The sequence below is a fragment of the Ovis aries genome, chromosome 21, assembly GCF_016772045.2.
Source record: "Ovis aries strain OAR_USU_Benz2616 breed Rambouillet chromosome 21, ARS-UI_Ramb_v3.0, whole genome shotgun sequence".
Lineage (NCBI taxonomy): Eukaryota > Metazoa > Chordata > Mammalia > Artiodactyla > Bovidae > Ovis > Ovis aries.
Window position 1 is genome coordinate 30,677,555 of NC_056074.1, and position 13,105 is coordinate 30,690,659.

Below are 13,105 nucleotides of genomic sequence, written 5' to 3' on the forward strand. Positions count from 1 at the left end.
GACAAATTGGCCAAATGAAGGTAATCTGGCTATCTTCATATTAGACAAAGCAGACTTGAAGACATTTCTGGAGATGGATATGGTCACTGTGTAATAAAACAGCGTGCATTTAACCATGAGGATGCGGTATGAAATCCTTCAAAATGTATTAAGTAAAAATTGATAGAGCTATAGGAAGAAGTGGATTGACCCACCTTCCTGGTGGGAGATTTCTGCATACATTTGTTTATAATTATGGTTTCCCTGGTGGCTCAGAGGTTAAAGCGTCTGCCTGCAATGCAGGAGACCCAGGTTCGATCCCTGGGTCGGGAAGATTCCCTGGAGAAGGAAATGGCAACCCACTCCAGTACTCTTGTCTGGAGAATCCCATGGACGGAGGATCCTGGTGGGCTACAGTCCACGGGGTCGCAGAGAGTCGGACACAGCTGAGTGACTTCACTTTCACTTGTTTATAATTGGTAGGTCAAGTGGGGAAAAAAAGTAGCAAGTGAGCTTGATTTCATCAAGAAAATGGGTTTTGCATACGATGTTTCATTACCTCTGGTATTTTCAAGGGGTTATTCTTCTTTCTCTCAAATATTCTCAGGATTTGAGATTTCAGCATCTCCTTATTTGATTGGGAAACCCCCTCCCTTGTCTGTGTCTTAGTCTTTTCTCCCCTTAGGTTACATCATTACATCCAGTGTCCTTTCATTCTACTCCGTTAGATCACGTGGAAGAAGACTATTCCTTGCATGTGAAGTATAACAGTTTGTTTTGAGTTCATTTTTTGCTGGTGTCTGAGTTAAGGGTCTAAGTTCATTCTTTTTATCCTATCCAGTTGTTCCAGAATCATTAGCTGGACAGACTCTCCTTTCCCCAGTGAATTTCCTGGGAACCATTGTCAAACCCGCTGATTAGAAACATAAGGTTCGCTTCTGTCTACTTCTCTTCCATTGATGTATATTCCTACCTTATGCCTGGACCACACCGTCTTGATAACTGTGACTTTATGTAAAATTTGAAATCTAGAAGTGTGAGTACTCCAGCTTTGATTTTTTAAAAAGCTATTGTTTCAGATTTTCTGGATGTTTTGCACTTCCATACAAACTTTATAATCTGCTCGTCAATTTCTGCAAACAATGTTGGTGGAATTGGGGTGGTTGGTTAGGCAGCAGTGGACACCTGAGCCATGCTGTTTATCCTGTTTATCACCTTTTTTTATCTGTTACATTCTCTGTGATTGAGTTTTGCTTGTAATTTCAGCCAGTTGTCAGTTCCATCTTCCAGTGTCTCTCAGCTCTGAGTCATGGATGGTTCTAGTAGCCACACTTTGCTGTGGCTTCATGCCAGGGTGGAGCGCAATTGTTGAACACATCAGGAGGGAGGCCAGGGCCCAGGTGCGAGCCATAAAATCCAGCCTCTGGGTGCCCCAGGGGCTGATTCCCCAAACCGATTCTTTACAGGCTATAGGAAACTGGGAAGCTGCAGGGGCGTGCTGAAGAGAGAGCTAGGGATCAGCCTCACCACGTGGAAGGCGACTTGGGGCCGGAGCACCAAGGAAAAGCCAAGTCTTCCTAGGACATGTGCAGCATGGAAGAGACAGGGACCCACGTCCCCAGCGAAAGCCAAGAGGGAGAGCAAGATCGCAATAGGAGATAGGCCCCCAGGAGTCCCCAGGGGCTCAGGCAGGCTCCCTGGAGCTGGAATTTTGTGAAGGGATTCAGAGGGAGAAACTGACCCGCCTGCCAGCAAGAGGAGACAGTGCAGCTGACTCTGCCCTGCTTGATGCCAAGCACTCAGCAGCTCAGTTCCTGGCAAGAGAGACAGAGCAAGGACAAGCAGGAATAACGGACACCTCTCAGAGCCAGCAGCGGCGGGAAACGAGTGATGTTTGTAAAGTGGGACCAGAAAACTGAGATCTGTGACGGGCTTGCGTCTGCTCTCTCCTTCTGCCTCCTCCGTCCTGCTGTACTGTTTGCAGTGAGAGGAGCTGGAGGGCACTGTCTCTGGGAATGAACCTGGGCAGACTTGACTCACAGGGTGGTCTCTGACAAGGGCTGCAGATGGGTTGTGGGTGGGAGAGAGGACTCCTGGGTTCTCACTGGGTGAGACCTCAGGCAGGACCCCTCAGCACGGCGGCATCCTTATCTGTGAGGTTCTCTCAGAGCGTCCTGCCCTCCCGCCAGCCCTCCAGTGGGGAGTCGCCCCTTCCCCACTCCTCACAGCACTCTGCTGGAGCTGCCTGGCAGCACGTAGAGTAGGGACCAGGTCCTAACCTGAGCCAGGGCAGCTCCGGACCCAGGGGAGGGGCGGGCTCTGTCAGGGTGGCCACACTAGACAGGCCAGGGACCACCGTGCTGCTTCCTGGCCTTCCCATGGCTCAGTTTAGGGAGCATAGCCAGCCAGCATCCTTCCAAGGAAGGCTTTTTCTCTTAAACTTAGGTCAGCAAACATCTGTTTGGTTGTTTTTAACCAAAGTAGGTTATCAGATGTCAGAGAAGAGGGCGGGCGTTCCAGGGATGTAGAGAGAGCCTCAGGCAGAAATATAGGAGCTCTTCATCTCCGATTGCCAAGTTGGACAGTGCTCTGGCCGGCGACCACACACACCGGTTCTCCAGGCCGCCGTGTGGGTGGAGGACTTGCCGTGGGACCTGGAGCCATGGCGGTTTTGCTCAAAACCTTGCTTCCTCGGGTATGGTCCCAGCTCAGTGACTGTCTTCCAGGGATATTTTTAGAGTAAATAAAATGCTGTGAAGTGCTTTGATGATTTTAGAAAAATGATTAAAAATTAATCTAACATAGTATGAAAATCTGGGTCTGCCCCTTTCTCTAGCCCTGGACATCTCATAGTATCTGAGGATGCTTCTGCTTATCTCTTACTCTGTCACAGCTGGCCTGGCTGACTGGCCATCCTGGGCTGGGGAGGAGGCAGACACACAGAAACAAAACCCTCCGCAACTAATTACTTTTCCAGTTTGAGAGGGAAGTGGGGAGAAAACCTGCAAAATCAAGCAACAATCATTTTTAAAGGAACCTAACCAACACATTTCCATAAAGCTAATATGTTGGATCTAGTGAAAGGCAGAAGGCTTACTAGGAGCTAAAACTTCTCCAAATTTGCATATTTTTTTTAATAGGGGCTGAAAAAAGCAAATACTCCAACACAAATAATTATAATATTTTAATTGCGTTTCTTGGGGCTTTTAAATTTTTTTAAATAAACACATATAAGGCAGATTTAGTGCTGGTAAGTGGCAGAGACTCTGCCAGACCCCAGCAATCTTCTGGAGCTGTACAGGGAGAGAGAGGAGACTGTGGTTTGCTCACCTCTTGGAATCCCAGAGCTGCTGGGGGTCAGGCCTAGGGCCCAAGTCCTGTTAAGGGAAGATGTCACAGCCCCTGTCTGCCCATCCGTGTTTTGTCACTTACCTACTTGCCCTCTCACCAGCAGAGTCCATGGCACATGGGAGGATGTTTGATAAGCACCTGGAATGTTTTTGCTAGCATGTTGGCAGCAGTGCATCACAGGTTTCAAGAGATGTTAGGGGCACAAAGAATTCAGTGACACCTACGGGCTGGATGTGAAGACTGTGAGACTCTCCAGGGAGGTCTCACTGCGCCTGCTGGAGCTCTGGCTGTGGAGAGGCCACCTTCCGGAGGGGTCCATGCAGTTGGCCGGCTTGCCTCCAGGAGACTCCCTGATGGAAAGGTCTTTCTCTGCTCAGGTGGTCCAGAGCCTCCCCCAGATCCTGGGGCATCTTATCTGGTGTTCTGGGTCAAGCCATGGACCCTTGGAGCATGGATCCCGCTGCAGAACTTTCCATTGCTATGTTGATCTTCTTACTGAACTGGAGGTCCAGAGAAGTTTATAAATCCATCAGCTGATGAACCCTTCAAGGCTGGATTAATTTAACCCCATCACATTTTTGTAGGCAGGACTTGGAAAACGGTGGCTCTAGAAGTGGCCCAGCTGGGTTCCCGGTCACCAGGCTCCCCCTTCACCGCAAGGAGGTCAGTGTGGTCCCCACATGCAGGCACTGGAGGATTCCCAGAACCCGAGCTCTACGCTGCTTTCCAACCCCACTGATCAAATATGTGTGATGTGGTTGGGTTCTCCCAGGGTCTTTGTGTGGAAGTGGGGTTTTGCTTCCATTTCTAAGGGCAAGGCCTTCCTCTCATCCCCGTAGATTCCCGCATCCCTGTCTCTTTCTCTATAAGTCTTCTTTTCAGCATGGCACGCACCTTGCTCTGTGTGACCCTCTCTGAGCCTCAGTGTCTTCCTTTTCAGAGTGAGGGGAATAATACTGGTATTGTTGGTGTTTAGGGTTTAGCTGGTATAGTGAAGAATCTGGAGGTGTCACCAGAGGAGTGGGGATCATTGCTTGTCCCTCGCTGGACCTGTTGAGCGTATGCTTCTCTTTCCCCCTGGCCTTCTCCTCTCTGGAGCAGGACACACGGATGGAACATTGTGACATACCCTCTGTCTGCCAGCAGCTTGTCCCCAGGGCCCCAGAGCCTGGTCCTACACAAGCTCTCCCCGCAGATCTGGTCAGGGGTCTCCAGAGACACAGCCTTGACCTCTCCACCAGCCACTCCTCCCTTTGGGGCTCCTCCCCACTAGATGGGGCACTGGCTGGACACCTCCCTGATGTGCAGCGAAGCCCCAGGCCCGGGAGACCTCAAAGCTGGGCTGGAGCCTGACCCTAGTGGAGCTGGTGTCATGAGAACTGCCCCCCCCCCCCCCCCGAGCTTCTCTGGTTCCCAAAGCAGCTCTGCTCCCAGGAAACTCCCTGTTCACCCAAGGAAGGTCCTGAAGGAGAGACTCTGGGTGCACTTGGAGGCGCTAAAGACACACCCAGTGTGATCTTCTTCTGGGTGTGGAGGAGGGAGATGTGCAAGGTCGCATCTGTGCCCTGGAAATGCTGCAGTGGAGAAACGGAAGGGTGAGCAGGGCTGAACCAGAGTCACGAACATGAGGAGGTGGCCTGGGCACCTGGGGGCTCTGGCTTCCAGCTTTGGGGCTCAAGGCACATGGAATCACCATGGGGCCTAATGACCCGGCCAACTCTCATCTCTCAAACCCTCTGGGGTGTCCTGGGTCACTGGGAGGCTTGCCCTTTGCTCTTTCCTGTGAGCTCTGGAGACATTTGAATAATGAATTCCGTTTAAGACTGAAAACCTCGAAGTTCCATCTGTAACAAGACTCGAAATAATTACAGCTGATGATTGCCTGGTACACTCAGCCAGAAAAAACAGAACAGCTTTTGGCCGCCAGCAATTACAAGCAGCGCGGGCTTCAGCACAGACAGAACTTTCAAATGAATACATGAATACATTGCTGCAGATCAGAACGCAGGAGAGCTGGTGGGGGCTGGGTGGGGGTGGGGGACGTGAGTTGGCAAAAATTGAGTGGCTTCACCCACCAAGAGAGGGAGGGAGAGAGAGAGAAGAAGAGGGAGAAGAGGGAGAGAGAGAGAAGGAGAAGGAGAGAGAGAAGGAGAAGTAGAGAGAGACGGAGAGGGAGAGAGAGAGAGAAAGAAGGAGAGGGAGAAGGAGAGGGAGAGAGAGAAGGAGAGGGAGAGATAGAGGGAGAAAGAGAGGACAGAGAGAGAGAAGGAGGGGGAGAAGGAGAGAGAGAAAAGGGAGAGAGAGAAGGAGAGGGAGAGAGAGAAGGAGAGGGAGAAAGAGAAGGAGAGAGAAGGAGAGAGAAGGAGAGGGAGAGGGTGAGAGAGAAAGAGAAGGAGAGGGAGAGAGAGAGAAGGAGAAGGAGAGAGAGATGGAGAGGGAGGGAGAGAGAGAAGGAGAAGGAGAGGGAGAGCAGGAGAGGAAGAGAGGAGAGGGAGAGAGAAGGAGAGGGAGAGAAGGAGAGGGAGAGAGAGAGCAGGAGAGGAAGAGAGAGAAGGAGAGGAAGAGAGAGAAGGAGAGGGAGAGAGAAGGAGAGGGAGAGAAGGAGAGGGAGAGAAGGAGAGGGAGAGAAGGAGAGGGAGAGAAGGAGAGGGAGAGAAGGAGAGGGAGAGAAGGAGAGGGAAGGAGAGGGCGAGAGAGGGGGAGAGAGAGAAGAGGGAGAGAGAGAGGGAGAGAGAGAGAAGGAGAAAGAGGAGAGAGAGGAGGAGAGGGAGAGAAGGAGAGAGAGCGGGAGAGGGAGAGAGGGGGGAGAGAGAAGAGGGAGAAGAGAGGGAGAGAGAGAGGGAGAGGAGGGAGAAAGAGAGGGAGAGAGAGAGGGAGAGGGAGAGAAGAAGGAGAGGGAGAGAGAGTGAGAGAAGGAGAGAGAGAAGGAGAGAGAGAAGGAGAGAGAAGAAGGAGAGAGAAGAAGGAGAGGGAGAGAAGGAGAGGGAGAGAGAGGGAGAGAGAGAGAGGGAGAAGAGAGGGAGAGAGAGGGAGAGGAGGGAGAGAGAGAGGGAGAGGGATAGAGAGCGGGAGAGGGAGAGAAGGAGGGAGAGTGAGAGAAGGAGAGAGAAGGAGAGAGAGAAAGAGAGGGAGAGAAGGAGAGGGGGAGAGAGGGAGAGAAGGAGAGGGAGAGAAGGAGAGGGAGAGAGAGAGAGAAGGGAGAGAGAAGGAGAGAGAGAAAGAGAGGGAGAGAAGGAGAGGGAGAGAGAGAGAGAGGAGAGAGAGAGAAGGAGAGGGAGAAAGAGGAGAGGGAGAGAGAGAAGGAGAGGGAGGAGAGAGAGAAGGAAAGAGAGAGAAGGAAAGAGAAGGAGAGGGAGAGAGAGGAGAGAAAGAAGAAGGAGAGAGAAGGAGAGGGAGAGAGAGGAGAGAAAGAAGAAGGAGAGAGAAGGAGAGAGAGAAGGAGAGAGAGGAGAGGGAGAGAGAGAAGGGGACAGAGAAGGAGAGAGAGAGAGGAGAGGGAGAGAGAGAAGGGGACAGAGAAGGAGAGAGAGAGAAGGAGAGGAAGAGAGAGGGAGAACAGAGAGAGGGAAGGAGAGAGAGGGAGAGAGCCAGAGAGAAAGAAGGAGGGAGGGGGGAGAGAAGGGAGAGGGAAGGGGAGATCCTCCCCTCACCCACTGCCCATCCTGACACTTGGCTGTGAAACAGCAAAAAGAGTTGACAAGAACTAACATCCTGGGGTTCTCTGTTTAAGAACTTTCTCTGATTTGAACTCTCCCTGGGAGACAGTGAGATGGACTGGCCTGCAAGGATGTGGTTTGAAGTTACAGAGCATGGTGCTTCTCTTTTTGCCTGGCGTGGAGACACTGTCAGCTTCGGAATCAGAGGCAGTTGGGCTCAAATGCCAGTTTTGCCACAAGCATACTCTTGCCTGGCCTTTGAACTCGTCTGAGCCTCAGCTTGGTCGCCTGTGAACACCTTCCTTGGAACGTCCCCCTGGGGATTACACAGGCTACAGCTTGTGCAGCGCCTGACGCTGCCGCCGTCTGTCTGGAGGGACCCCACTGTTCACAAGGAGTTGGTGGTCCTTGTCCTCCTGTCTTCCACCTGCGAAGGGCCCCTCGCCCCTTCCGCCTGGTTTTATCTCTCATCTGTAACACTTTTTTCATCAGCTGAGCCTGTCTGACCTCCCCCACTGACTTCCAAGAACCAGGGTGTTCAAGACCCTGTAAGAAAGATGTGGCCAGTCATTTGGTTAGAGACTTATACAGATGACACTGAAAGGGCTTCTGGGCCACAGCAGCGGGACAGGGCGGCCGCCTTCTGTCTTGACTTCTGGTTTTGTGTAAGTTTACTTTGATTTCCTTTCCTGATTCACACATCTGCCTTCGATGGCCGATTCCAACCAGGATCAGAAGTAAAAGCCTGAAAGTCTTGGGACTTCTAAAAGCCAGTGAATGAGCCATCAAAGTCCTGGTAATCAGGCCGCTGGAGCGGGGATGTTCAGCCTCACTTGAAGACTCCACTCCTCACCAGCGCTCTGACTCAGCCCTCCCACTCCCGTCTGGGAGTCCGGGCAGGGCTTAAGGCTGCTTCCTGTGCCCACATGCTGGAGCCATCTGATGGGGGTTCACAGACCAGCCTCTGTGCAAACCCTCAGACCCTCTCCAGGGAATTATCTCAGCAAGCCCAGAGCGGCCGTTTCTTTTCTGCAAGGCAGACTTCGTGTCTCTCTCCCTCTCTGTCCACCCTCTCCCCCTTATTTCCTGCTCTGCTTTCTATAAGAATCATTTTCTATGCTCACTCAGTCGTGTCTGACTCTTTGTGACCCCATGGACTGTAGCCCGCCAGACTCCTCTGTCCATGGTATTCTCCAGGCAAGAATACTGGAGTGCGTGGCCATTTCCTCCTCCAGGGGATCTTCCCAACCCTGGGATCGAACCTGTGTCTCCTGCATTGGCAGGCGGGTTCTTTACTGCTCAGCCACCCGGGTCTGCATAAACTCTTCCCTCTCGAACAAGAGGCCTCTCCCAGGGGCTCTGGTTCTGTGCCACCTTACTGACATCACCTGAGGCCAGAGGATCTCTCAGATCTCATGGGTGGTTTTGACTTTGCTCCCAGAGCCCTCCTGGGCTTTCAGGTTGGGCGCGTCTCAGCTGCTCCGGACCTGTGCCACGTCTGGCCCTTTCTCTGCCCGCTTTGGAGCACCGCATCACTCCTTGGTGCTTGGCCCTAGTAGGGCAAAGATCGGGGACAGTGGAGGAGAAAACAGTACTGGAAAAAGCAGACCCCATGATTTCAAGTGAAGTGTAGGAGGCAGCACGCCTGTGAGAGAAGCAGGGGACCAGGGATCAACCGTCTGGGCTGGAATATGGGATGCCTGCTCCAGAGTCAGCCTCAGGCTCCCCATTGTCAAGTGGGCCTGCCCTGGGGCTCAGGCTCTGCATGTCAAAGTGTGTGGAAATGACGACCCAGAGAAGATGCTCAAGATTACATGACACAGATAACAGCAGATCATACCATCCAGATCTTCCTGCTGCCCCAGAGAGGGTTTAGGAGAAAGGGCTATGAGGGGTGGGAGTGGGTAATGACTCCATGGTCCTGCAGGGCTCATACTCTTCCCAGCGTGAGCCAGCTCTCCTGAAGTTCTCAATGCTGAGATGTCCTGCAGAGTTGCCCTGGGAGTGTGTGGCCTGTCCTGTTACAGGCTGCCTCCCATGCACCCCTAGTCCCTCATCCAGGGAGCCTTGGGCCCCTGTGAATCACTGGGCACAGTACTGGTACTGGCCTGGGAACCTGGTGCCTCCAGCCAGAAGCTCTGACTGTGCTGCTCGCTTCTGGGCTCGAGCTGATTTAAACGCCCTTTCCATCACTTTTGGGCATCAAAGGGTTTCCCTGGTGGCTCCATCGGTAAAATATCTGCCTGCAGTGCAGGAGCCCCAAGTTCAGTCCCTGGGTGTCAAGTAGGCGAGAGGAGGGTGATTGTAATACTTTGTGATGCCGGCTAATTTGCTTGACCTCTCTGAGCTTTGTTTTGTTTGTTTAAACTTTCAAATCAGCTTGACTTCACTCGTGTTTATCCCTTTAGGATTTACTGCTTTTTATTATCTACCTGTATCTGTCTATCCACCAACATAATCTAATGTTTAGATGAACTAGACTTTGAGCCCTAAAAGTGTTATCACAGATAATATTGAAACATTTACCAATTATTAAATAATCATCAAGATGGTTCGGGAGGCACAAAGATGAATGTAAGGGATGCATGATCCATACATTCTAGGAACTCAGGAGAGAGAGAAAAATTAGCTTCTATTTCTTCTTGTTCCTACAGCAGTATCTTCCATATGGTATGTGAGTTTCTCAGTAAATACTTACAAATTGACTGATAAATAAGCCTAATTCCTCTCATGGCAATAAGGAATGTTGTGACTTTTAAGTGGAATTAGTAACTGGTAGAGGGTTTTTTTTTTTTTTTTTTGAGAAGGAAATGGCAACCCGCTCCAGTGTTCTTGCCTGGAGAATCCCAGGGACGGGGGAGCCTGGTGGGCTGCCGTCTTATGGGATTGCCCAGAGTCAGACACGACTGAAGTGACTTAGCAGGGGGTTTTTTGGTTAAACTTGCTGATGTGAACACGTGGTTTCTTCTTGGCTCCTTCCGCAGCATCTTCTAAAATGGCAGTAAAGGATTAAAAAAAGAAATAGCAGTAAACAAAGAGATGAAGAAAAGGGACAACAACATAGAGAGATGGCCACAAATATTAGGAGCTGGACAGCAGATGAAAGAGGTAACTGCCTTAAAACAGATAAGCTGAAACTTAAGCTCGTGTGTGTGTGTGTGTGTGTGTGTGTGATGAAGCAAATAGAAAGAAGTCTTGGGTGCCAAGCTGCTGTACAAAGCAGGAGACCCCAGATGAACTCCCTGAGCCTGTCCCCAGAGCCGGTTCTGCAGCTCTGTGCCCTCCGCACCCCCGACACCCCGCCCTCACCCTGCCCAGAGGAGGAGGTGGAGACATTGCTCTGAAGGACATGTGAAAATCTGCATAATAAACAGTGGGTATTCCAGCTCCTCCACAAAGCAGCTGCCCATCTGTCCTCCTAGCAGAAAACTTGGAGGTCTGCAGATACTGAGCAATAAAGTCAAGCCCCCAGTCCAAGTCAAATCAAGTCAAAATCCAAGTCAAGGGTTTCCCTGGTGGCGCAGTGGATGGGAATCCACCTGTCAGTGCAGGGGATGTGGGTCCGATCCCTGGGCCAGGAGGATCCCACAGGCTGCAGAAAAGCTAGAGTAGAGCTCCACAACTGCTGAGCACCCGCACCTAGAGCCTGTGTTCTGAAACAAGGGAAGCTGCCACAGTGAGAAGCCTGCTCACCACAGCTGGAGAGTGGACCCCACACTCCACAGCTGGGGAAAGCTCATGCAGCAGTGGAGACCCAGCACAGCCAAAAATAAACACATATTTATTTTATAAACACATAAATATTTATAAATAAATAAAAAGAGTACCTAAAAAAAAAAAATGAAGTCAAGTCAAGCCCAGTGCACGCCATGCCCTGTCAGCTGCCGTCTGTCTGCCTCAGATCATCCAGGGATCTGCTCCAGGTGGTCCTCTCGCTGAGGCTTGGGGGAGCCTCAGGCACGTGGGCCATCCTCATGCAGAGGGAGCCAGTGTTGTGGGTTCTGCAGTGATTTCTGGAGGTCCCCACGGAAGAGACGTGTCTTTTCCTTGTGCCTCTCACTGGCCAGAGCACCACGTGGCTGTGGGTAGCTTGAACCTGGGTAGGCAGTGAGATCTTACCATGTGTCTGGAAGGAGAACTGGAATGTCTATGAGCACCATGGACAGTGGCCTCCCATCTGGTGGCCATGGAGCCTGTGTCCCCTTCTCACTGTCTGTCCTTGAGTAACTTGCTCCCCTGTGTCACCAAGTGATGGCACCAACTTAGCCTCTGGAGCAGCGGTACCTGCTGCCAGCTTCGTCATCAAGGGTGATACTCACGAGTCCCTATTTCAGGTCCAGCGGGGGATAGTGTTTTTGACAACTTGCTATGTGGCAAGTCACTTGTCTCCTTTCCACCCACTGGATATATACTCATGGGACAGAACAGAATCACTGCAGTGAACATTCTTTTTCAGAAAGAGGGTGGAGGGGAGTCAGGCAGCAGACTGAGGGGACCCCTGGGCCCTCACATGTAGGGTCCCTGGGCCCTCACATGTAGGGTCCCTGGTCCTAGAGAGGGCAGTTCTATTTGATGACCCTCAGTTCCCACCCCGGCCCTCTGTGTCCAGTGGTCCCCTTCTCTGCCTTTTTAAACATCCTACTTTTTTATTATCCTCCTTTGCCTCATGAGAGGTGAGGAGAAAACTTTCTACTCCTATTTCCCATCCACAGATAATAGGCGTTCAGGGGTCGTTTCACATTTTAAAGAGTCACAGTCCCAGCTGATAGTATTTTTGACAACATTAAGCTCTCAGAAATGTAGTTAGCTTATAATTTATTTGATCAAAGTCAGCTCCATGTGCAAATAGACACACACAATCATTTTATAGAAGAACTTAAATTTGCTCCATTTATTTGCTCTCTTGCTCTCCTGCCTTTTTCTCTCTCAATTTAATTATATGTATCTTGGGAAGATCCGATCAGGGTTTGGTGGGAACGCCATTCCTGCAGCTTCCCCTCTCAGTCATTTTTTTTTTCATCTGAAAGGATATTCTATATGCTGTATCTTTTTTTTTAAAAGAACATCTTTGTTCATTGAAGACTTTTAGCATTTGGTGGCCATGCTTTTGTGGTTCATACTTCAAGGTTATTTAGAATCATCCTTTAACTTCTTTTTCCCTCATAGACTTTTTCAGTGTTTTCTATTACTGTTTGGGGCTGAGATAGAGCCCCTTCTTCCAGCCAAGCGAATCCCCAAGTTTTTGACTCTATTCCTTTGCATTCCTGCTTGGAGGCTCACATGCTCTCTTCTAGGCTCATGACTACCTTTTTTGGTCTCTCTGAGGGGCATGTGGGATCTTAGTTCCCTGACCAGGGATTGAGCCCACAGCCCCTGCAGTGGAAGCACGGAGTCTTAACCACTGCACCTCCAGGGAAGTCCCCTCTTCAGTACCAAATGCAGCGGCTATAACCACGTGCACACTCCCGATAGTCTGGTTCAGCAGAGCTGCAAGGTCCTTAGGGTGCTGTGCTGGGGACGCCAGGCCAACAGGACATATCTCTGTCTCTGTGTCTGCATCACATCTGTGTGTAATCTCTCTCTCAGCATATGTCTACGAAGATGTGTCTATAGCTCTGTCGATGCATTCTGGCGTGAGAACCAGGAGGGCCAGTGGCCTAAGTCCCAGTCCGTGTCTGAGTCTGAAGGCAGAAGACCATGTCCCAGCTCTAATACAGTCAGACAGAAAGAAAGGATTCTTCTTTTCTTGGCCTTTGAGTCTACTCAAGCCCTCCACAGGGTGGATGGGGCAGCACCTCAGCCCCTTGCCCCCACCACTGTGCTGGCCAAGATGTCTGCTTTGCTCAGTCCATGGTTCACGTGTTCGTGTCATCCACAGATACCCGCAGACACTCCCGGATGATGTTTCACCAAACGCTTGGGTGCCCGTGGCCCATCACGTTACTTTAGTGAATCATCACGGTTGCTTTCTGTTTCTCAGGGTGCCTCTTGGGAGAATTTTCCATGTTCCCCTTTCCTCTACCCCCGGCACATCTTCCTCTCTTTCACACCACGCAGCTGATGCCACGTATTTTAGGTATTTGATGTGGCAGCCCACCTCCCACCCCCAAGTTCACACG

At 51.0% G+C, this 13,105-nt stretch overlaps 1 non-coding gene across 1 annotated transcript; it reads left to right on the forward strand.

Moving 5' to 3' along the window:
• The first annotated feature begins 240 nt into the window (after nucleotides 1-240).
• TRNAC-GCA (transfer RNA cysteine (anticodon GCA)) lies at nucleotides 241-312 on the forward strand. Its single transcript has one exon. It is a non-coding gene; the product is annotated as a tRNA-Cys (tRNA).
• The last annotated feature ends 12,793 nt before the right edge of the window (nucleotides 313-13,105 follow it).